Source organism: Asterias amurensis, chromosome 3 (genome assembly GCF_032118995.1).
Source record: "Asterias amurensis chromosome 3, ASM3211899v1".
NCBI classification, from domain to species: domain Eukaryota; kingdom Metazoa; phylum Echinodermata; class Asteroidea; order Forcipulatida; family Asteriidae; genus Asterias; species Asterias amurensis.
In genome coordinates this window covers 25260771-25286462 of record NC_092650.1, presented here as the reverse complement: position 1 = coordinate 25286462, position 25692 = coordinate 25260771, and the positions used below count along the sequence as shown (strand labels likewise).

The following is a 25692-nucleotide window of genomic DNA, read 5'->3' as shown; positions in this document are numbered from 1 at the left end:
ACCTTTAATTCACACTACGCTGTATATCACCCAGGAACATTGACTCCCAAAATGACACAACCAAAGTAGTTATGATGATGACATCAAGTGAAACAGGGCAAATGGAATATAAGGCCGTATCCAAAATGGCGTCTACAGCTGTGGCTACGGCTGTTGCTAAGGACGTTCTATACCTCAACGCATAACGGCACGGAGATCTAGCTGTAGCCCTAGCTGTAGCCGCCATTTGGATCAGCCTTGGTCATTTGAAGTTTAAAGGAACATTACAGAATTGGTTTTTTGCTAACAAAACAGTTGCTTGCAGTGTAAGCACTTTATCTAATCCACCATATACTTAAACTGACAAACCTGTAGAAGTTTGAGATCGATCGTCCATCTGGGTAACGAGAGAATAGTGAAAAATCGTTTACAAATTTTGCATTGCATCGATGCCAAAATAAAAATGAATAAAACGCTCACTGAGCAATAAACTCCAAACTCGCAGTTAGATTATTCATCATTAAATATTACATTTCAGACGTAATATTTCAAGGGATGTTTTCTACTATCATCATCATTAGACAGTGTAAACTTTATGTAAATCTGTGATCTTCACGATTTTTGTTTCTTACCAATTCTGTAACGTTCCTTTAATTGTAACTTGAGATTTTACTCTATTTGGAATTTCTGCCATGAATAAATGAGTGGATAAAAATTAAATTTTCAAATTGTTAGTAAGTTTTGGAAGTATCATGGTCACAATGTAAAGTTAGTTTGATGATATTGGAATAGTTTGTGTTTTTTTAAGAATAAATATATTATATGAATATCACAAGCAATACATTTTTAAGAGTTGTGTATCAGGTCGAACCGTTTACTTTTTGTACAAAAAGTATTGCAACTGCATTCACTTTGCTAATCCCAAAGTCAGTTTACTTTTTAAATGATGTAAAGTTAAATGAAATGTTATATGAAAGTGAGTGTATGAAAAGAAATTAATTTACATCAAAACACAACAAGGATTATTAAAGTATTAATAAGGCCAAGTTTTTTAAAAGTACACCAGTTGATAGTCAAGATTTTTTTCAAAAAGAGAAGGATGAGGGCTTTTCTTTTTTTTCGTCGTTGAGGAAAGAGCCAGGTTAAAAAATTCTGGCTTTGTAGAACTTAAAGGGTCTATGTAACTTTTGTAGGACAAAAAACACAATGTCCACAGATTTACACGGTTTGAAGATAATGATAGTAGAAATCTTCCCTGAAAATGTTACGTGATGAGGTGCTGTAGTTTTTGGGAAATGAGTAAAACAATGTCAGGAAAATTATTTCAATCATTTTCAAACGTATTTTCATGACATTGTTTTACTCATTTCTCAAAAACTACAGCACCTCAGTAAGTAATATTTGAAGGGAAGCTTTCCACTACCATTATCTTCAAACTCTGTAAGTTTAATGTAAATCTATGGAGATTTTGAAATGGTACCCAAATCCTTTAAATGTTTAAAATATGGGTAATAATAATTTAATCAATTAGTGTTAAGATAAAGCACAAAATTAAAAATGTATTCTTTTCGGAGACAAAAAAGAAAAGAAAAAGGAAACAATATCTTACTTGGTCTTATCAACCAGTATTGAAGGGTCACAAATATATATTTGAAAGGTAAAGAGGAAAGAGCCAGGTTAAAAAATCCGCCTTTGTAGAACTTAAAAGTTTAAAGTATGGGAAAATTTTATCAATTGGTGTTAAGATAAAGCAAAAAATGAAAAAAAATATTCTTTTCGGAGACAAAAATTTTAAAAATAAGAAAACAATATCTTACTTGGTCTTATCAACCAGTATTGAAGGGTCACAAATATATATTTGAAAGGTATCTTTGCGGTTGAAAAAATATATCTACTGAGTCTACAATTGTCTCGACAGAATCTAAAAGAATTATTTCTATCGTTTGTTCAGATGTGTTGATGGCTTGGGAAAAGCCATGGGTTTTTTTAAAGCAAAACTCAAAGAGCGAGGATTAAAAATAATGTATTTGTCTAATAACAGTTTTCACCCTCGTATTTGCTTCAATTTTCACAAAGTGAAAAGGTTCTTTATTACTATAATGTTTATTTTGTTTAAATTATAATTCAGAATTATAAAAATTAAATATCAAACTATCTTTTAATAAAGACACTGCATTTGCCAGTTTTCTTTGTCGTTATATTATTATTTGCATTTTATGACAACTTTGCATTATTTTACAATAATATTATTTTTTAAGCATTTTGTCCATGTTGAATTGTTGAAATGCAAAATAAAACATGTTTAGAAGATAATATCGAACGAAGCTTCAAATTAGTTTCTGTTATTAGTGTTGTTGTGAGGAAATGTCTTTGTGCCTGCGGGTGAGGTTCTTTCTGATTAATGCCCCCATAAATATAAACAACAAAACTTGAACCTTGTACAAATTTTATTGTTTTTACAGTCATTGTAAAAGTTTATGTTTCAAATATCATATAATTGGAGCAGGGGGTGAGTTCGGAGGATGTGTAGTTCCTTCCCTGAGCTTGGCACTTGGGTTTTCTTTTCTGTCACTATCTTTGCCCTTCTACACACTTCAAACTTATACCTGTTCCTTTTGTTCTATATTTTTGAATCTGATGTTGTGCAGATTCTTTAGATGGACTTGCCAGTTTGTGCCATGAAAAATTTTCACAATATTTAATGAATCCCATTCAATTCTAACTGAAGTTTACCCGTTCATTCAATAAGTTAAGCTAATTTATGTCAAAGTTTGTAACTTAGTGTTTCTTTTCCGCATATTTTGATTATTTGATAGACATTATTTATACCATGCCACTATTGCAATTGCCAATCTCCTTCATTCTTATTTAAATTTTATGTTGGTTTAATGTTTTGATTATTTCCCTTCAATGTATGTAATCTTGATGTTTTTTACCTTGTAAATTTAATTGTATTAGCCTTTGGCTACAAATATTTGAATAAAATACCTTGAATTTAATTGAAATGAAATACCATCACAGAGCACTAATCTCTCAAAAGACCACAATGATAATCATAACAACTGTATTTTCTATAGCACCTAACACCTCCAAAAGAAAGTCTCTAAGCGCTCAGAGGAAACAGAAAGAATAATTATGTATACGATGAATTGAGAAGAGTCTTGAACCTTGAGATCGTTTTGGCTTGTTTGATGTATATGGAGATAGTGTCCCATAAATGAGGTGCAGCAAACTGTAACCTACGTGGCAACATTAGGGATAAAGGGAAGGTACACGTTTTGTAGTTACTCAAAACAAATTAAAACTGACTTGGTAATAATCATTGGGAAGCTGTTGATAGTATTAAACATGGTGGGAAATGACTCCCTCTGAAGTAACTTAGTTTTTGAGAAAGAGGTAATTTCTCACTAAAACAATAAAAGACTTCTAGCTAGAAGTCTTTTATTCTTATCTGAAAGCACACAAATTCGTCCAACAAGGGTGTTTTTTCTTTCATCATTTCCTCGCAACTTCGATGACCAATTTGAGCCCAAATTTTCACAGGCTTGTTATTGTATGGTTATGATGGGATACACCAAGTGAGAAGACTGGTCTTTGACAATTACCAAACGTGTACCCTCCCGTTAACAAAGGCTAGTTTTATAGAAATGCTTAAGCATAAAAAAGTGCCGTCAGTTTGTCTTCTTATGCAAAGTAAGCCAGCTACCAGTCATAGATTGTCAATGTGATATGCTGTTTTGGATGGTAACTTAATTATTCTGGTAGCTTCTTTTTGTGCTCAAAAGAAATTAAGATTTGCCAAAATACCCGAGCTGGTTGTCATCTTCTGACTAAAAAAAACCTAATATTTGCTTGTCATCATTTCTGCTAGGAAAAGTCATTGAAAACAACTGATATGCGAGACCTTTGATCTAAACAATTACTGGTTCATTGAGGTATGTCTTTGTTCATTAGTGTCTAGATTACATTATGAAACTTGCTTCGTGAGTCCAAAACAATTTCGAAAACAAATCGATTTTTGTTTTCATTGAGAATTCTGAAAGGCTGCTTTGTGATAGGGAGTTCCCCCTTTTCTCGCCACCCAAAATAACTGGAAGTAAATAGCCCCCTCTTGCGACGAGTCTCCAGCTATTACTTGTTGTTTGTACGTCGTGCTTTTGCGAAGACTTGGTGTGCCGACTTTGACCCAAAAAACAGAAGGTAAATTGTATATTTTGTTATGTGGCTGTGAACACAGGTTGAACAACTGTATTGAGAAAATGTATTTGATAAGAATTTGTGTTTATTTGAATGATTTGTTGTACTGTTTGAGATTAATGGATGACTTTAGTCGACTGATTTAGTTTTCCAAACACTAGAGTTCACGTGCGTGGGCATTTGCTGCATGCTGTGTGTAGTATATCATTCAGACATCACCATTTCATTCTAGACGGCTGTTTACTGTAAGTAATAGTGAATGCCATAAATATAGACCTTATTATAATATATGCACATGACGTCATTTCAGTACGGCGCCCACGCCTTGAGGTCAAAAGGAGGTTGTTCATTGGCCAATCTATGTGCGTTTCGATTGTTTCGTCACCGTTTGACCTCAAAGATGGCGGCTGGATGACGTCAATGCATGAGGTCTATATTATTTTTTTTATAAATAAAAACGTATTGCGCATGGTCATGGTGGAGGCCCATGACATGAGGGGGTTGAGTGAGTCATTGTGTTTATTTTTTGTTATGCAACTCAAAACAACGGATCCAAAACAACTTCTTCAAGTTCAAGTTAAGAGTGCGATTTTGGTCGCACGCCCATTTCGTTACAGTTACACATTTCGTTACAGTTAAACTTTGGTTTGCGCTCTCTCTCTCTCTGGGATTTTACACACGATGGCCATTGCCTCTCTGTGTCTGTTGTCTTCCCTTTTGGTAGACAAATTGCACCCACGTGAAAAGTGCGCAAAAAAAAACCTGCATGCGCATTGCCTAGAATGTGTCCCGCAAACTCTGCACTCACAATCACACTAAGTTCCTAACTAAACTATTAACTAGTAATACACCTATCAATTGTAAGACACACTGTAGGACCCCCGGGAGGGTGCGTCAAGTCTGCGTCTTTACTCTCAAAAAAGTGACGGTGGGTATATCAAAATCCACTAGTGGTCAGTCAAAAAATCTTTAAGAGGTGTCGAGCTTCAAATAATGAAGCTACCTACCCCTCCCCGCCTTCGTATGATGTTGGTATTTGCAGACATTCCAACCTTTCAATGCCACAATCTGTGAGGTCTCTCTTACGCTAAAACTCATCTGTTGATATTTGCTAGATTTAATGTGACCGCGATCGTGATTGCGATCATTTATTTTGCAGTAAAACACGCATCTGCTGTTGCTCATTTGTCGAGCGCCTTCAACAAATTTGCGCAATTTATAACTTGCGCTATGCAGAATAGGCAGTTCCAATTGTGTATCGAGCAATTTGAAGAATGCGCACCATCGTGTACGCTGTGCTTTTTATCTGTTTTCTGTGCGTTTTAATAGCTAGGAGTGCGCTGGGGTGGGGGAACCGCTCAACTCGAAAATCAAGCGGTACAACCTCGAACACACTCGCAATGGACAGTAATGCACCCTCCCCGGGGGTCCTGTAGTGCGTCTTACAATTGATAGGTGTATTATGACGTCAAAGCACTCGGCTATCTCAGACCATGGAGTTTGAACAAACATTACATTAGCGATCACGCCATCATCAATGCGCCACATGGCACTTGTTTAGTAACGCGAATTAACATAAAATGTCGACTCATACGCACAAAGTGAAATTTTGTATTGTGTGTAGTTGCAATGGAGGAGGGTTAATACATAAGACATAAGACATTTGAGAAAACTTTATTGATCTTCAAAAGAAGAAATTGCGATGCTCACACAAGTTTTTAGTACACACCAAATATGAAAATGTAACAACAGGCAGATTCAAAAAAAGCACAAGGTACACGCACAAGGATTTAAGGATAACAAACAAATATACTCCGACAGGCCATCTGTACAAAAATATAGGGAATAATTTATGTTAAAAATTATATGCAAAAATTGTGATCCAGCACTTATCTTTTATACAAAGCGTTAAAAAACGTAATACCCATGGGGACAAAAGAGCAAAGATGACGGTTAGTGCGAGCAGCCGGCAGTCTCATCCTACCACTTCTAGGAATAATGTGATCAGTAAGTTCACCATGAAGTGGGTGGCTATCATCGTCTAAAATACGAGGAAACAGACTTGTCACCCGCTCCTGGTGAAGAGAGTCCACCGACTGTAAACACACCCCCGTCATTCTCCCTACTTTCCTCACCAGACGATCAATCGCAACTATGTCTGATTAGACTACATGCAAATTTCTATTTACAGCATTAGTGCGGAGTGCTATTGGTGAGGCCAGGGGGCCGTGGGTTATTTCGATGGCTGCTGACACTTGACTTGATTTTATAATGCACGGGACATTGTTATTTGAATAAAACACAATCAGTAGTTTTACATAGCAAATCAACTAGCCAGTTTTAGACAGAATTTTGACTGGTCTTCAGGTGGTTTATTAAAGATGCTACGTCAGATTTTTGGCCCCAAACATTAAAAAAAATATTTTTTTGAGTGAATGGTATTTCAAAGAGTATCACTGCTCTAACAATTTTTTTTTAAACTTTTACTTTTAAAGGAACACGTTGCCTTGGATCGGACGAGTTGGTCAAAACAAAAGCGTTTGTAACCGTTTTTTATATAATGCATATGGTTGGAAAGATATTTTAAAAGTAGAATACAATGATCCACACCAGTTTGCCTCGAAATTGCTTGGTTTTCCTTCTACTGTGCGAACTAACACCGTCAGCCATTTATGGGAGTCAAAATTTTGACCCCCATAAATGGCCGGCGTGTTAGTCGACGAGGTAAAAGGAAAACCACGCAATTTCAAAGCATGTTTGTGTGGATCATTGTATTCTACTTTTACAACATCTTTCTACCCATATGCATTTTTAAAAAAACGGTTACAAACGCTTTTCAAAGGCCAACTCGACCGATCCAAGGCAACGTGTTCCTTTAATGGTCAGGAACCATGACAAAAATGTAAAACGTTTCTTATAAAACACATAAGAATTGGTCACGTGATATATTGTCGGGATCCCAACAAAAGTTAATTTTGAGCACTTTATTTCACTGCTACTAATAATTGGCGGACTTTTTCAAAGCTTGTAACTTTCTCGACCCCTATCAAAATACCTATTGAATTTTAAATCAAAATTTTTGGGTCAAATCGGCCAAAAATCTGACATAGCATCTTTAACTGGCATTCAGCCAGACGGACCACTGAGTGTTCAGGGAGAACGCTATCAACCAAGGTTAGTCCACTACCTTGGGATTTGTATACAACAATGTACAAGAATAATTTCTCCTTCATCAAGTGTCCATTGCCTAGGCTCGATGACTAGCAATTAGTCCGGCATATTATAACAGGCACCATGCATCTCCAAAACACACACCCTGCTGCTGTTCATGCAACAGTCACAGTGCGATTACATTCATGCAACGGTTGTAGGTAGCGCTTGGCATGGTCCTGCGAGTGACGCACACACTTTAGGATCGAGGATGTGTGTACCTTCCCCGCAACTACAGAGGGAACAATACACCCCGCGGCACAACAATTACTGACTGGGTTTCAAGACTTTCTACTGCTATGCCTTCCTAACCGTGGAAACAAAATTAGCTCAAGATTTTGGTTCTTATTGTTTTTCTTATTCAGAAACTCAAGAAGTGGTATCATTCATACAATCATCTGATCCAGCCATCATTCTAAGTGGGCCTAAAGAGCATGCTCCAGTTGGGGATAGTTGAGGTAAATAGTTTAAGCCGCAAAAATAACTATTTGTTTAGCGTACTTCCTTTTCAATTTTTCCAGATCGGGAGAGTTTCTTTCTTCTTCTTTTTTCCCGTCTCTAATCTGTCAATCTCCAACATAGTAAAAACAGATTAGCGCCCACACTACCACAACAGAAAGAAAACGATAGTCCAGTGCGGACCAAGTGGTAGAGTGCGATGATCTCCATACTATAGGCATAGAGTTGTATTAAGAACTACAGGGAGCACTAGTCTAAATACGCGACCCGGCATGCACGCATGTCGCCTGGCATGCGCGCATGTGGCCATTTTGTAAGTTGACAAAACAGCATCGCATAGCGTGTGTTTATCAACGCATACGACGTGTGTTTCACATTCAACGCGCATACAAAGTTCATCTTACATATTTGCGCACGTGTCTCCTTGCGATCCAGTTGCGTTTGTGCACGAAGCATCACCAGTGCGCAGCGCTATGACTACACACTTGAAGTTTACATGTAGGGCCCAAGTTGGTGTTATTGGTCATACTCTCTTCTGTTGATAAATCTCTGCATCGCATTGTGTCCACACACAATTTCATCACTGTCCAGCAAAAACTTACTGCATTTTTATGCATAAAATTAAAAACAGTTTAATTTATGAATTGCGTTTCTAATTGTTAAAAAAAAATGAAAAATGTTCACTCAATAAATGAACGATATTCTCCCTGAACACATGGATAGTTGTAAATCTTGTAGGGTAGTCAATCATACACAGCAAGTCAGTCACGTGTGAGAAACATAGCATTGACTTCATCACTGTGCAGTCTGCACTCTTGGGTTTCCATGGCAACCAAGCACCTTTCAGTTCAACAGCTCGTGGCTTTAAAGCGTTTGTCTGAGATATTACGTGGTTTGGAGCCTGGTATTTATTCTTACCCTGGGGAAGAGTCGTTCCCTGGCTTGTCTCTCATCAGTCGACATTCGGCATCACGTAGCCGATGCTTACGATGTTTTGATAATGTATGCTGTTAGTCGAGGCAACTTGGACAGATGTCATGACTATTCAAAAAGTATGTAAATACACCAATGTGCATTAATAATAATAATAATAACCAATTCTTATATAGCGCATTTCACAATAACCGTATCAATGTGGTTTACATTAGTGCCCTGGGGTCGATTTCACAAAGAGTTAGGACAATTCCTAACTTAGGACTAGTCCTAAGAGATATCAAAAATGTACAGCTAGTCCTAAGTTAGGACGAGTAACTCGTCCTAACTCGAGATAAGACTAGTCATTACTCTTTGTGAAATCTACCCCAGGTCATAGGGCCACTAAATGTTTCTCAGCTCCCTTGGGAGTATACAACCTGGGCAACAGTTTATATTGTTCCAAAGGCTTTTTCATTCTCAATATCAACCTCTACCCTCGCAGGTACCCATTTATTCCCCTGGGTGAAGAGAAGCAATTATAGTAAAGTATCTTGCTCAAGGACACAAGTGTCACGACCGGGATTCGAACCCACACTCCGGTGAATTTGCACCAGAACTTAAATTCGATGCTCTTAACCACTCGGCCATGACACTCTACATTATTTTCTATCCTTTTATTTTGAAACTGAAAGTTAGTGATTCTGCTTTTGTTCAATAATAATAATTAATAATACTGGATTTATAGAGTGCCACAAAATGCAAGCCTCAAAGCACTTTTCAAAAGTCACTTGCAATTTGGCCAGAACCAAGTTGAGAAAACAATAAAAAACTGTCACAGTTTTTCATAAGACGTCAAAGCCATCCATAATTTAAGCGGCCTTCAGTATTTCATTAAAATCAGATTACAACAAACACATCATGCTAAGTTGTGAAGCGGCCAAAATTAGGTGATCCCATGCAAGGAATACCTCAGCTGTCTGGGTTATATATGTATCTGCATGACCTTATGGGGGTAGCCTGGATCCCTTTGGTCCACACGTAGTTTAAGGCAGTACAAGGAACTTCTACAGGGCTAGTTCTGCAATTTCACCCAGGCAACTAGGGACATCGCTCTGTTGCCATGGTGTTGACCTTGCTGCCCCAGTGGAGAAACTATCCCAGACGCTTTCTTCAAAATTAAAACAATTGATCAAAATTAAAAACAATCATACAAATTTCTGTGAATAATTTTAAGATGTACACAGAAATCATTTCAAAGCTAGTTTTCGTGAATTTTCCTTTGATATTATCCGGTGATTTCTCTGTACGGAATGCAGGCAACAAGCCTGATACTTCACGGATGCGCCTGGTCATTGCCTTGGAGCCCCTTAAAATGTTCAAAAAGAAATTGAAAATTCTCATGAAAGGCCCATTATTAAGGAAAATCTGACTGTAAATCTGATAGTAATAGACTGTGCAAGTCTCATGTATTTGAACTGAACTTCTGGGACCATGCTTCCAGGGCTGAACCTCTGCGCCATGAACAACCAGCTTAAGGTCCTATTATTATTATTTATTAATTACCATTTTCGCCCCAACCATTGAGTTTGACATATTTTGCAATTCTTTTTCTTCACATTCTGTAGTTAACAGTAATGGCTAAAATAATCATCCTAGGAATGTAAAACTTTGCCCTAAAATTTATGGAAATAGAATAACAAATCAATAAAGAAAACATCTCAATAAGACTTAAAGGCAGTGGACACTATTGGTAATTGTCAAAGACTATCGTTCATATTGTATCTCAACATATGCATAAAATAACAAACCTGTGAAAATTTGAGCTCAATCGGTCGTCGAACTTACGAGATAATAATGAAAGAAAAAAACACCCAGTCACATGAAGTTGTGTGCGTTTAGATGGTTGATTTCGAGACCTCAAGTTCTAAATCTCGTGGAAAATTACTTCTTTCTTGAAAACTATGGCACTTCAGAGGGAGCCGTTTCTCACAATGTTTTATACCATCAACCTCTCCCCATTACTCATAATCAAGAAAGGTTTTATACTAATAATTATTTTGAGTAATTACCAATAGGTCCACTGCCTTAAACCTCCTTTTCTGGTCACTTAAAAACAATTAAGAAGTTTGCCAAACTGACGCACATATTATCATTCAACCTCTGTAAAAGTCGGACAAGCTCGGGCATGATTTGCCAAAGTGGTTTCTCAAAAATAAGCAACCTCATCCCGAATATTAAAGTTTGTTTCATTGTTTATTTTTAAAAATTGTACTATCGGCCCTATAAAAACTGAAATTGAATTTTGAATTGCTAAGGGTATTTTTCAAGGATTTTGTATAGAGTTAAAAATAATCGTTGTTTTGTTTTCTCATTTCTGAAAACTGCAAGCACATTTGTGTTACAAGAATGAGTCAGGATTGTACATAATTTATGTATGAAGTGACTTTACGGCAACTATTCAGGCTTTATCTTAAATTATGTGTAATCACATGAAATACATAATTTTCTCGTGTAGAAGGAAGTCGGTCTTTTCATCAACGACAGTCAGTTCTGCACCACATATTTCATTCCCATCCAGGCAAAGAGAACGGACTCCGTCGTCCTTTTTCTATGATCCAACAGAGCTTGAAAACGAAGTGGGAAAAATTCCCCTGGCATGCGCAACTAAAACATTTCCATATATACAGTGTATCGGTGTATGGGTAAAAACCAAAATTAATATTTCCAAATCCATCATATTTTATGTGAGAGCTGTTCTCACGGTGTAGACATAAAACCTGTTCTGTCCAGCCACACGTTTAAACGTTCGCCAAACCGACAACTACGCAGCGCAGAGATCCTGAACGGTTGACCTTCGACCTCTTCTTGTTCCCTGTGGGATGACTCCCATCTGTTTCGGCACACATTGTACAGGATGTGCGTGGGGCCCACAAGAGGGAAACTGTCTCTCTGTGAAGCGCTTGCTGTCGACACTAGCAGCGCGACAAAAATGTGCATTACAATTTGGCTGCGTGTCGTGAAGTAGTGCAAACTATAGGCCTAATTGGTAAAATTGTTTAACACCTTGTGAAAAGTGCGGGTTGTTAAAAATAAAGTGACTTGTGTGATTAATTTTGTAAAGTTAACACATATTGGTCGTCTTAAATTTGCAGGTTATACAAAGTTTTATGAAAGACTTTACTCAATTTATATTTTCTTCAACAATCCATGATTTTTTAGTGCGTACAAAGTGTGTTTAATTCTGTAAAGTTAGCACAAGTAATACATGATGTAAAATGTTTTACAACACCATGTGGTCTTCTTGAAATTGCAGGTTGTACAAAATTTTGTCCGTACAAAAATTTAAATCAAATGGAACGGTTTCAAAAACCAAAAACCTGTATACTTTGCCTTAAAGCCATTATACACTTTCGGTACAGAAGAAAACAAAAAACTTCACAGATTTACAAATAATTAACAGAGTTTACAGAAGGTAATGACTTTTTGAGAAAACATTAAAACAATATCAATTCTCGATAGCGAGAATTACGGATTTATTTTAAAAACATGTCATGACACGGCGAAACGTGCGAAAACAAGTGTGGGTTTTCCCATTATTTTCTCCCGACTCCGATGACCGATTGAGCCTAAATTTGCACAGGATTGTTATATATAAGTTGTGATACACGAAGTGTGGGACTTGGACAATACTGTTTACCAAAAGTGTATAATGGCTTTAAGGGTTTAATAATTTAAAGCTTTTAACAGTCAAAATTCTCTAAACAGGACAAGTCAAATTTCACAGATATTTCTTCCTTTGGAATGTGTCAACTTTGCGTGAATATTATCACACAATGTTCTCGATCAGTTGTACCACATGTACGTAATCAAAAGTCACATTTTTACATCCCAAGTCTTAGAACCAACACGGTAGCAAACTATACCATGGGATCGGACCTCGGCTTCCACGGCTTCCACGAAAAACTCCCACCTCATTATGTACGGCTGAAGTTTGATCCTAGCATGGGGTATGAGTATAGGGGCTGACAACAATGTTGATAGAGATTTGAGATTGCATAATGCCTGCCTCTGATCCACCACAATGCTTTATACACACCTACTTGTGTTATGTTGTTGAATTATGTTAATCACAGTGTTGTGTGTGGGGTTTAACTTGGCGCTAGTAGTGGTAGTAGTGGTGCTGTGTGGCTGTGGTACTTCTCAGTACACTTAGTTCTGTGCGTCTGGACTTCCTGTGTGAGCTGGTCTACTTGGAGCCATTTAATACACTGTCGGCGTGACCTCAAACTGATAGAAAAAAAAGTTTGAGGAAAACCAGAGGAGTGCACTGGTACATTTTGTGGTCCATCCCTCGCTGTCTGCCAGTAGTGCCACGAGACGATATCGAAGATTAGTGTTTGTACTTGGTGACATGCTGTTGCTTTTCTTACAAGGTGGTTTTATATGTGCAACTTTTGTGTGTTGTTCCTCGTTCCGGTAGTGTGAGAGTGGACGTTTTGGACCTGGCGTGGTAAGAACGTTGATTTGAAATGATAAACTTTTATGATTATGAAAAGGATGGGTACTTTAAAGGTATAGCCCTTTTAATAAGATCAGTTTTGTATAACACATGGATTTCCATGATAGCAACAACATACTGTACAATTTTTACGAGGAGACCGTGTACATTTTAATATGTACTACTAGGCCTATACGTACTCTTAAGGGAGGTTTGTGAACACCATGTGAATATCCCTTTTTGAGTAGTATGGTTCTTAAAATCTTACAAATACATAGTTCATTATCATACATGCTTAAATTGGACCGTACGATTGAGATCAACAAAGAGAAATATCATATATGACATAATTGTAAACAAATTTAAATGAATGCAAAAGTTAATAAATTCACTGATTGTTTGCAACATGCTTCTAGCATTGTGTTTTTAAAAGTGCAAATCAATTGACATTCACTATTTAACAGACCCCATAGCTGCAATATGTTTAGCTGCACAAGTACAAAAACATTGCTTACCACACGTGGCAGAACGTGGTTACCAACTGTTATCCCGCTTGTTTCCGCTATTAAGCAATATTTTCTGCTAAATACACAGGGTGCGTTCGTTTAGCTTCCCTGGGTCGACCCCGGTGTCTGGCGAATTTTTTTTCCAGGACGAACATGGGTAATTATCTGCACGCGTTAGTCCTGGGTTTTGTTTTTGCCACACACCGGGGTCGACCTAGGGAAGCTAAACGAACGCACCCGCAGTTGCATGACATCGGGTTCGGATAAAAAGGCAAGGTCCCTCTGTAAAATTGAATATTGTTGTAACGTTGAGTTGGCTACATATTTTGTAGATTACATCTTTAGACAGTCTCTAGTCCTACGATTTTTCGGTCTATTGTGCGATTATTTAGGATTAGCAAATAGCGTGCTCATGCTTTACTGCACAGCGTCACAATTATTGTTTGTAGATGATGGAACGACATAAATAGAACTTCAGCATGCGCAGAGGGGTTAGGAATGGGTGTACACACACCTGTGCGGACAGATTGCACGGTGCCGCACACTCCTTTTTAAGTCCGGTGCTGAAATGAGTAACTTATGATAATCGGATGCTGGCCAGTATGTCAGCTTATCTGTGACTTACGAAAGGTAAACAAAATAGGTCCGTGATGGATCAAGGAGTTGACACAATTTTGCTAAGCAAAGCAAAATAATGCTTAGCATAAAGGCATGTTACCAATCAAAATGCTACAATGTTCATGTTGCTTTTGGACTAATTCCACAATTATATGCTTAGCAGACAAGTCAACTTAGCAATATTTGGAGGTGAGTGGCTCTTAGTCAATTGTGCCCTACAGGTCTCACTCTGAAGAAATTTACATACAATCTGCCACGTTTGATTTGCATTTCGCAAATCAACCTAGTTTCTGAACTACAAAAATCAGGTCAGGGACAAAGAAATAAATTCAGGGAATAGTTGAGTTACTAGCGTTCTTTGTGTAAAATCCATTTTCTGCGAGTCAAATGTTGACACCTCACCGACAGAGCAGTTCACAAGAAAAGCGTTTACCTTAGTAATCACAGCCACTATACACTTTTAGAACAGACAAAAAATGAAAGTTCACAGATTTACAAATAATTTACAGGGTTTACAGAAGGTGATGGTGATTGAAAGACCTTTTTTGAAATATTATTCCATGAAATGCTTTACTTTTTCAGAAAACATTAAAACAATTATCAATTCTCGATATCGAGAATCACAAATTTATTATAAACACATGTCATGACACAGCGAAACATGTGAAAACAAGGGTGGGTTTCCCCGTTATTGTCTCCCGACTCTGATGACTGATTGAGCCTAAATTTTCACAGGTTTTTTATTTTATATATATAAGTTGTGATACACGAAGTGTGGGCCTTTGGACAATACCGTTTACCAAAAGTGTCCAATGGCTTTAAAGACAACGTGTACACGTAATTATACAGTTGGCAAAAATTTACATAGAGGCCACTGAAGCCATGGCTTATGTTGCCCCTGGTCTTGGCCTCGGTGCCCCTTCAAACGTTTCCCAAAGAGATTTTTAACTATTTTCTAACTTTGTATGAAAACAAACCTTTATTGACCAGAAGTGTATGGCTTCTGCTTCTAAAGTTTCCCAAAGAGACTTATAACTTTTTTCTAACTTTGTATGGAAACAAACCTTTATTGACCAGAAGTGTATAGGGGTTGCCTGGAGTTACACAGCGGCCATGGCTTATGTTGCCCCTGGTCTTGGCCTCGGTGCCCCTTCAAAAGTTTCCCAAAGAGACTTTTAACTATTTTCTAACTTTGTATGAAAACAAACTGTTGTGTTTACGAGCGACTAACAGCGCTAGTCTAATTACCATTAGGTCAAAGGTCTAACTTTATTGACCAGAAGTGTATAGGGGTTGCCTGGAGTTACACAGCGGCCATGGCTTATGTTGCCCCTGGTCTTGGCCTCGGTGCCCCTTCCAAAGTTTCCCAAAGAGACTTTTAACTATTTTCTAACTTTGTATGAAAACAAACCTTTTTTGACCAGAGGTGTATAGGGGTTGCCTGGAGTTACACAGCGGCCATGGCTTATGTTGCCCCTGGTCTTGGCCTCGGTGCCCCTTCCAAAGTTTCCCAAAGAGACTTTTAACTATTTTCTAACTTTGTATGAAAACAAACCTTTTTTGACCAGAAGTGTATAGGGGTTGCCTGGAGTTACACAGCGGCCATCGGCTTCTGTTGCCCCTGGTCTTTTCGAAAGAGACTTTTGAGTGTTTTCTAACTTTGTAGGAAAGCAATGACCAGATTGTGTATAGTGGTTTGACTGGAATTCACCAGGGACCATGGCTTTTGTTGCCCCTGGTCTTCGCCTGGCCGCGATGCCCCTGTTAAAGTTTCCAACAAACTTTTATGATTTTCTAAAGAAGTGCTCTTTGCGAAATGAAAATGGCCTTGGCCTCTCAAAGATGAAATGTTAGGCATGTTTTTGTTTTATTCAACATTTATATGGGTCTGTTTTTTTTTTTTTTTACGAAAGTTTCTCCATTGAGGACGTCTTCCTCTAAGTGTGTTTTTAAAACTTCTGAGATTGAGAGGCATTTAACTTTTCTACTAAAGAGTTTTCTACATTACATGTAATTTAATCTTCTTGTGGATTGTGACAGTGGTTTTGTCTTTCCAGCAAAGCTTACCAGACCCACCTGTTTTGAGTGATTTTACCCGGTAGAAAGAATTTTATTGAATTTTTTTTTTTGAAAAACAGAACTTAGCCCTGTGGTTGTATTTTGTGACTGTTCGTTTGTGTGTTGCGATGCGACCATACGTGTATAAACATGTAAATCAGATATTTTTCGTAGAGCTACACATAAGTGCGATCCATTAAAACCACTCCTGTGATCTTTTTTTAAGGTTGTAATAAAGTTGTACACTTTCATTTGAACTGAATGCGTTTTGAGAATTTTTACGGATACTTTTCTCGCAGTTTAAGTCTCATTTGCTACTTTTTAAAGTTTGTTGTTGAAGTGTGGATGACATACAACCGTGTTGTTGTTTTAAGGCGTAGACGACTGTCGTCGACCTGCCATGATCCGCCATGATCCCACGTTGTCGTGGAGCATGGCCAACTGTTCTCCTTTTGGAGGCCCCATCTGTTTATTACACATCCTGCCGTCTGAAAAAAACCTGAGCCAAACAAGCCTAGTTGGATTGTAACTACCGTGTGCGCTGGTTCTTATCAGCTGTACTGGCGAAGGAGGGCAAGGTTCAACGATCGTAGCTATGTGATTGGTCGAGTATGAGGCCATGGGGATGGCATTCCAGGCGACTCGTCATGATATGCAAATGAGGAGCCAGCTGTGTGTGGGAAGGCTGTTTATGCGGTTCTTTGGCTGGCTCTTGGCTCCGGGCGGCTGGGTGTTTCTTGGTCATTGATTACCACCCCCCCCCCCCCACCAACAAAATATTGGAAATTTCTTTCCATAAAGAAGTCATTTTCTGAGAATGTACTAATTATTTACAACAAGACAGTGAGTAGCATGACAACAAACTTCTGAATGTTTGGGGGAAAGTTGAGTTGTTGGCGCGTTTGCCGTTAAAAATCTTCAAGATGTCTAAGTTCTAAACATTATGAAGTCCATCGTTACTCTGTGAAATAACACCATAGTATAGAATCAGCCGCAATGTGTAACTTTAGTAATTCAGATGTTGTATGTAGGATCAATTTATTTATATATATATTTTTTTTTTTTTTTGGGGGGGGGTCCTGATTTAGATTTTGTCGTCAAACTGTCCTTAGTCTGTGGTGGGTATTATTTTGTCTTGAGTCAACGACAAAAGCGTTTTCGTCTCTCGAATATTTTTCATTAGTTGTTTTTATCGCCCTGTTGACACAAAGTTGAAGTATTAATTGGTTTGTTTGTGTTAAACGCCCCTTGAACTTTTGTTGCCTGAAATTCTGTATTTTTTGAGAAACAAGTTTTTAAAACCAATTATATTTGATCTCGGGAGTCCCAAATTTAAGAATTAACTGAACCTAATTTAAATTATCAGAAGGAAAATATGTAGGCCTTTCTGTTAATTTGAAATGTGGCGGTTTGGATGTTTTTGGATGATTAACAAATTTCACACTGAAACGGTACAAAATTACTTGCGACATTTACACCATTATGTTTATATCAGGGAAGCGGCGTTTACTGCCGCCTTCAAGTGCCATGAAAACTCACTTATTTGACACAACTTAGCCTATAATCTGTCTGTTTTTTCCCTCTTCTTTTCTTAAAACTTATTCTATTGTTGATTGTGAGTTGCTGCGTTCTTAGTAGAGGGTCATACATGCCTTGTGATATTTGTTTAAATTATTAGCGTGAGATAAAGATACAGGGTTCGATTTCACAAAGAGTTAGGACTAGTCCTAACTTAGGACTAGTCCTAGGAGATAAACAAATTGCATGGATAGTCCTAAGTTAGGACGAGTAACTGGTCCTAACTCGAGATAAGACTAGTCCTAACTCTTTGTGAAATCCACCCCTGGTAAAAGAAAATACACTTTTTCGTACGGATTCTATCTATTGTAAAATCAGTGCACCAAAACATTCATTTGACGTGGAGATAGAACTGGCTGTTGAAAACTGCTAACCAACCAAAAGGACCTATGGTATAAATGCAATACAATAATTTTCGAAAGCTACAAAAGTTAACTTTATAACCCCTCTTCAAGTTTATTAAAGTAAACCAGAGTAAACTTTCATGTTGAAAAAAGTACCATTGACACCAAAGTTGCAGTAAAAATAAAAAAGGCCCTTGCTAAAACACTCTAGTTGCAGAACTTTAGTTTCTTGTACAGGACCAATACCCACCAACTGCCCAGACAGTCACACGGGTACATTAAAAAACCCAAAGCACTAAACCAGTGAAAAATTCCTTGAACAAGGGCACCCACTCCAACAGTTGACAATTTAGGCCATTGCATTGTATACACAACACCATCCCATAGTAGCATGGTTACATAATGCCATCGTGGCGCTGACACACAAACCCTCCAGTGTGTGTGTTCTCTATACCACCTCCCTTTCTAGCTCCCCGACCAATAAGCATTGAGGCATTGGGCTATGATAATGACATATTCATATGGTAATAGGCCCTTGCTGTGCCAGCGTGGGCATTGTGTGCTTGCCTAGGTTGTCATTTGATACGCAGGCGTGACCCGGGACTGCCAGCAAATTTGTTCAGTTTGTACCACCGTGGCTCTATGGTGTGTAGTAGTAGCAGTACAGCCCCAAAACTCTCACCCAGCCAGCCTGTACACGTTCTGATCAGCTCGCCCCGCTTTGGGGTGGTACACTACACACACGTACACATACTGGTTTGCTCTAAAGGTGAACTACAAATTCAGAACGGAGCGGACTCGTTAAATTCATCCATCGAACGGCACTCAAATCAACGGCGCCATTACTGTGGTATGTATTAAACACGGAACACGTAGATGACGTTATGGAAAATTATTCGTTTCATCCATGCTTCAAATTCCATACTCCGTGCAGTGCTTACAGACACTACGATGTGTTTTTTTTACCGGGCATCATTCATTACTTATATTAAAGTGTACTTTTGAATCACGTTGTCATGTGTGCGAGTTTGGTCAGTCTGACTCGATAAACAGTTTTTCTTGTTCAGTAGCGTTTAAATTTTTAACACAAAATGTGATTATGGCGTACGTTTAAGAAGTTACCGTGAAGACATTCACTTTGTACGAAATAAATTGTTACTTAGTGAACATAGAACTAGTTAGACGCACTGTTTTGTCGTAGACTTAGTACTACTTTCATGTTCTGTGGTTTATAATTAAGTTTCTGGGCAACCAGTTCAAGAACATGAAAACAGTTGCAGTACATAATGTGGATAACATGTACGCTTACACTGTATGGGACCTAGTCCGTGTGTCTAGATATGGTGGTATTTTTTTATACCACTTTGCATAATGCTGTGTGCATATTGTGCTCAGTCACGCTACAAAAGCTTCATTCAGCCCCCCCTGCAAAGTGTACGCCTCATTTATGAATTCACGCAGGCATGCAATTTATGCGCTGTACTGTACACGAACGTTACATAAAGAGTCATTATGCAATGTTGAATACCATATCCAGCTGGATAGTTTTACCAGATAGTTTTTATGAACAACACGCTACGCTTAAATTTTTTCAAGTTATCACTCAACGGACGTAAATCATGTGGAAGTTACATGTCTACGTTTGTCCCCCCCTTAATGTTTTTGTTTAAATTTTCATTAAATATATTCACCATTATGTCATTAAATGTATATTCACATGATCTACAAGTACAGCCGAAGTGGATGTGAGAGAAAACATCGTTTGAAAACTCTCTTAAAGTCCGTCATAGAATCACAAACTTGGTTTACGGGAAATTTGTATGTATTCAACAACATTGTTGTAGGGACAGTGTTAAGTTTGCAAATATTGACACGCCACCGTGGTTTATTTTCCAAGTGATAAAGGCGATATTTCCATCGCATCCACTGCCAACTGAATAATATTACATGTACTCCTACTTACAAGTTGCAACCAGTATTGTAGCCACGGTGGGCGGTTCTAGGTGGTGGCGAGTGGGCCTGCCCGCCCAGAACTAAAAACAAAACAAAAAACACTTTGCTGCCTGGCACAGATTTCGCCCGGAATGCACTTGAGCAATGATGGCCCCATATCTAAACATGAATAATTGTGTTGAACGGCCCGCCCTTGGTGGACTTAATTGTTTTTATTTTATTTAGAGCAGCCAGTCACTAAAATTGGTCCAGCTATAACACTGCTCTACAAACATGTTGCCAGCATACATGTACTCAGACCCGGTGTGTTTTTCTTCATAATGTAGATTGCCCTCCTTGTAAGTGAGCAAAACTGTGCAAAAAATAGTTAGTGGCTTAACGTTTCAACCCTACCAGTCTCTCTCCAAGGGCTTTGAGAAAGACTTGATCGGCTCGGGTAAAAATGTCTGGTCACTTATTGTCACTTTGCATTTCTACCATGGCATTACTTTGTAGGTCTTATTTGTTGGTAAGCAGTTGGCATCAATGCTTTTTCTTGCTTCAAAACTGTGTTAAAACTGTAATGTTATCATACAGTGCATACGCTGTACACTCTGTATGGTACTATGTACATTGTGTATGGTACTGTACTTTACACATGGAATATGTACGAACACACACAAGCATACTGTGTGCATACCACCACAGTCCCCCATAGTCCTATGCACAACTTCCCATAGTTGGGCATAATGCATTAGAATACAATTCAACCGATATATTTGACCTCCCATCACAGCACTGCCATGCAACTTTTTTTTTTTTTCCTTTCCCAGTAATTGCCCTCAACACAACTCACAAGGGTCACTGAGCTTAGAACTACTAGAGGATTGGCCCAGCGTACGTACAGAGCACTCATCACACATGGTCCCTGTACGTTGTACGTTTTTTTGCCATCGCAACGTTTCCGTTGACCTTTTGGTTTTGGGATGTACTTAACACTTGTGTGGTAGACATTCCGCACAGTGTCGCTAGGGCGATTTTTTTTCCTCTACCAGTTTTATTGCGATACGTGGACCCATAAAAGTGGCGTTGTACGTATACATGCCTGAAGTTGATGTCTGATTTTTTTGGGGATTTGGACAAATGTAAAACCTCCGTGTGTCTCAATTGTAAAAAGATATTCCTTGGATTTGAATGTCCAATTGTGTAATGGTGGTACTTTTTTGTTTCTGATCGGGAAAAAATTGCCCTTGCTCCCGACGGGGTTTCCAGATGTATACGATTGATAAATTTTCTCAATTTTATGCTGTACTGATTCCTCACTTGCTTCAATAAGAGAGGTAGTGAAAATAAGTTTCGTTAAAAATAACAGTAAGTTACAATTGAATGGAATCTTGGTTGCGGCCACTAAATGATGATCTGATGAAGTAACATTTTGTAATTAATACCGGAAAAGTCAAGGATTGATGACTAACAAAACAACACAATTATTAGATTTAGTATTAAAACTCATTGATGAATCAAAGTTACAATCGTCTGTAAGCTTCTTTAGGAAAATATTTAAGTTTGAAATATTGTTAAAAAAACCCTGTATTTTTCAGTTTTATTTTGTGGTAAAAAATTCTATCGTAATTCCCTTCAGTGCTTTACTTTTATCCTTCCTCGCTAAAAGAAACAAAACCCAACACTCAACCTTCAACCTGTTGGCAGGCCAGGAGTTTCATAATTGAAAGGGCAAGGTCATTTTCATTTTGCAAAGGGCACTTCAATTGGAAAACCTTTGAAGGGGCCCTCGGGCCAAGACCAACTGGGCAACAAAGGCTTTACCCCGCAGGTAATTCCAGGCCTACATGTATGTTGGACTCTGATGATGGTTGTATTTTATGCTCAGTAAGGCTTTTAAAAAAATAGAAGAAAAAAAGTACGCTCCTACATGACATTATAATTATCAGAAGCTGCAAGGCGCTTCATAATTTAATATTCACAAAATGGAAGATAAAGAAACAAGACCAGCCACCAGGTCGGTGGTTAAATCACAGATGGGATACAACTGTCCCAACAGCAGAAAACTAAAAGTTACCTACAACAAAGCCTAACCCTGGCACTAGTAGTAGTAAGCTAGTAGTGTTTTAATCATGAATTAGAAGGAAAACAAACAAACAAAACACACCAAAAACAATACCACCATTAAAACCTGCAGATTAAAATTACTCCATTGGTTAATCATCAGTCCACATGCAGTCCTCAATTCTAACAGAATGAGCGGTTTGATTCTGAAAAGTTGATTTGGGGTGTTTAGGGCAGTAAGGGTTAAGAACCGTGTTGACCTCCGCTTTATTTTACTACTCCTACTTGGTGTTATCAACAACTACTGCCATCTGTATTGCAGTCTCTAAAACCACAAAATATTACTCATCAGCCCTTTTCATTTGTGAGGTTTAGTTTGTTTTTTTCCTTTTTCCGCGAAATGAGCTGCCCACAGTAACTCTGGCAAAAAGTGCCACATTTATACAAACCTGTGGTTTGATAGCAGAAAACTACATAATTATCTGCAAGGTGTGTGAGTTTAAAGCCGTGTTCGCACTGGATTAATATTTTGGGTACCTTAACCATGACGCTGGGTAACATTCCGACGGGTTAACTTTCCCACCGTCTGCACTTGGATTTATTTGACTCGGGTAAACTAACCAAGACTGTGGGTAAACTAACCAAGACCGTGGGTAAACTAACCGAGCTGGCCTCCGTAGGGTTACGGACGGATGGGAGATTTAACCGAGTCGTCGCGTCCGCATTGGACTTTCTGGCTCGGTTAAACTGACCTGGTCAATCTTCCTGGGCACCTTTGGCTCAGTTAAACTACCCATTCGGGTCAGGTAAGTTACCTGGGAGGAAATCTTCCTGGGCTCATTGGACTTAAAATGGGTAAGTTACCCATTGGCTCGGTTAGTTTACCCAAATTAAGTCCAATGCGAACCGTGCTTTAAATGTCAAAGTTCATACCGATTTGATTTGCAGGAAGTATGAACCGGGATTTATACTCAATAAAGCTACAAATGTTTAATAGAAATTTATGTAGATTTTATGATAGGCTAATTTTATGATAGTTTATTGAGGATGTCTTGCTCGTCTACGGTTGACCTGTTTTTAAAGCAGACAGCACCAGCTGTGTTTAGAGATAGTTTTGGTGGTTTTAGGTATCAAAGGAAATTTAGGATTTATTCTTTTAAAGCTTTCTTGATATGAAATAGGTACAGTCGGTTTCCAATCGTCCATTTGTTGAGTCTTGATCGTGGCTGAGCGATTAAGAGCACCGGACTCGAGCTTAGATGGTGTTTCTGATCTGCCAGCAGAATATGGGTTCATTTAGGAGATGCTTTACCATAAGGCATCAAAAAAATGTTATTTTGGAGTAACGGGCCCCCCAAAATAGGATAGGTATGGAGGGATTTATTTTTTTCCCCCATCCCAGTAACGAAAATGACATGTTTCCTAATTGTTTAAGCCGGTAGTTTACACGATAACAAAAGAAAACAAGGCTACACACAACAAATAGAATTTTTTTTAACTTTTGATGACATTTATTTAACTTTTATCTCTTTAATAGATTTTAATCATTAAATTTCTTCCCTTGAAAAAAACAAAAATTTCCAGGTTCGACTGTATTTTAAGGTCAGGTCGGGTTACGCCAACATAAATGTTTTGTTATGCCTAATGGCTTTGTCCTTCAAACGATTATTATATGTTATTTTGGCCGGTAATTGTTCTGCTTAGCAAAAACTATTCTGTGCTACACAATTTGTTTTATGCTAAACAGCTTTATGAAATTGGGCTCAAACTGTCTTCCGCTGTCTTTGCGCTGTCTCAAAACAACAAAATAACAAACCCATTCCAGTGAAAATTTGTAAGATGCAAAACAAATTACTTTGTTTTGTTCATCGTTATGCTGATTTATGGGCAATAATATAAAGAAAGGTACAATAAAAGCCACTTGTGAAAGTTTCAGCTAAAAACAGCGTCTATTTCCCGTCAAATTTGCCAAAAGGCAGATTCAAGCATCTTTAACTAGTCTGGTGAAATAATGCACAGTAGAAAAGCAAGTACGCTGGATAGAAGAACCCATGTTTACTTCCAAGCCGCCAATCTATGCGCACTTCTTTCAACACTCTCCTCAATCATACATTTCATTTTCACACTTTTGAAATTTGCAGCCATCCCCTCCTCCCCGTCCGTCCGGATTATATGAGGGAGCGCGCCGCGTGGGCTCGCCGCCAGGCCCCCTCGTAATCATCGAGCTGTCGCACACAGGCGATTATGACTCATGGCATGGGGACAGATAGCAACACCGCGACGACGAAACAAATTCAAGAGAGTCCGCCTTAGAGTGGTGAGTCATCACGCTTTGAACAACATGGTTGAGGTTTGGGTGGGTTGTTACCGAGGAATCTTGGCCCTCGTTGAATGGAAGCTGGGGGAAAGCGCAGGCCTTTATGGTGTCTTTGTTGATCCTTGTGTGTGTGTGTGTGTGTGGGGGGGTTGTGTGCTGTTCATCGTTAACAGCGGTTTATAACGCATTGACATTCAGTTCAGTATGCAAAGAATGTAGTTTTATATGCTTAGTGAAACCTACATTGGACTGTCGGTTTTTATGACGTCATTTATAACATTTGTTTTCTTGTTGTGCCGGAGATTTGTTGTTCAGAGGAACCTTACATATACATACATGAATTCATTTAGAAGCGTTAATTAAATTCTTGTTTAAACTGGAGAGTTGGTGCTAACAAATTTGTATATTTGTTGGCGTCAGTGCGAGAATTCATTTGTACATTGACGTTTTGTACTTCCTTGACTGTACAAAGTGAGAGGATGCATTAAAGCCATTGGACACTTTCGGTAAACAGTATTGTCTAAGGCCCACACTTCGTGTATCACAATTACTATAAAAAATAACAAACCTGTGAAAATTTAGGCTCAATCGGTCATCGGAGTCGGGAGAAAATAACGGGAAAACCCACCATTGTTTCCGCATGTTCGCCATGTCAAGTATGTGTTTTACTCTAAATCCGTAATTCTCGTTGTCGGGAATTGATAATTGTTTCAATGTTTTCTCAAAAAAGTAAAGCATTTCATGGAATAATATTTCATGAGTAGTCTTGCACCTTTACCTTCTGTAAACCCTGTAAGTTATTTGTAAATTTGTGAACCTTTTTTTTTTCTGTTCCGAAAGTGTATAATGGCTTTTAAAAATAGTCAGTTCACCCGCAGAGGCTTGTTTGAATTATGTGTAAGGGCGAAATGGTTTTTGTGAAGAAAAAAAAAATTAAAAATAATTCCGCCTATATATCTTTCGTAAATGAGTCCAAGAATAGGCTGTGTTGTTCTGATCCAGAAATGTTCATGT

General features: G+C 38.2%; 1 protein-coding gene across 5 annotated transcripts in view; it reads left to right on the top strand.

Annotated features, from left to right (window-relative positions):
* Positions 1-4113: 4113 nt before the first annotated feature.
* The window catches only part of LOC139935443 (uncharacterized), a 43316-nt gene continuing 21737 nt past the window's right edge, over positions 4114-25692 (top strand). Inside the window, exons 1-3 of one of the 5 annotated variants that reach the window (XM_071930056.1) lie at positions 4114-4179; positions 7752-7844; positions 24503-24678. The gene's annotated coding sequence lies outside the window, so the exon portion shown is untranslated. Of the gene's footprint in view, positions 4180-7751; positions 7845-12929; positions 13271-18965; positions 19213-24502; positions 24679-25692 lie in introns of those variants that run through there. The other 4 variants (XM_071930055.1, XM_071930058.1, XM_071930059.1 and 1 more) reach the window with 4 other exon arrangements.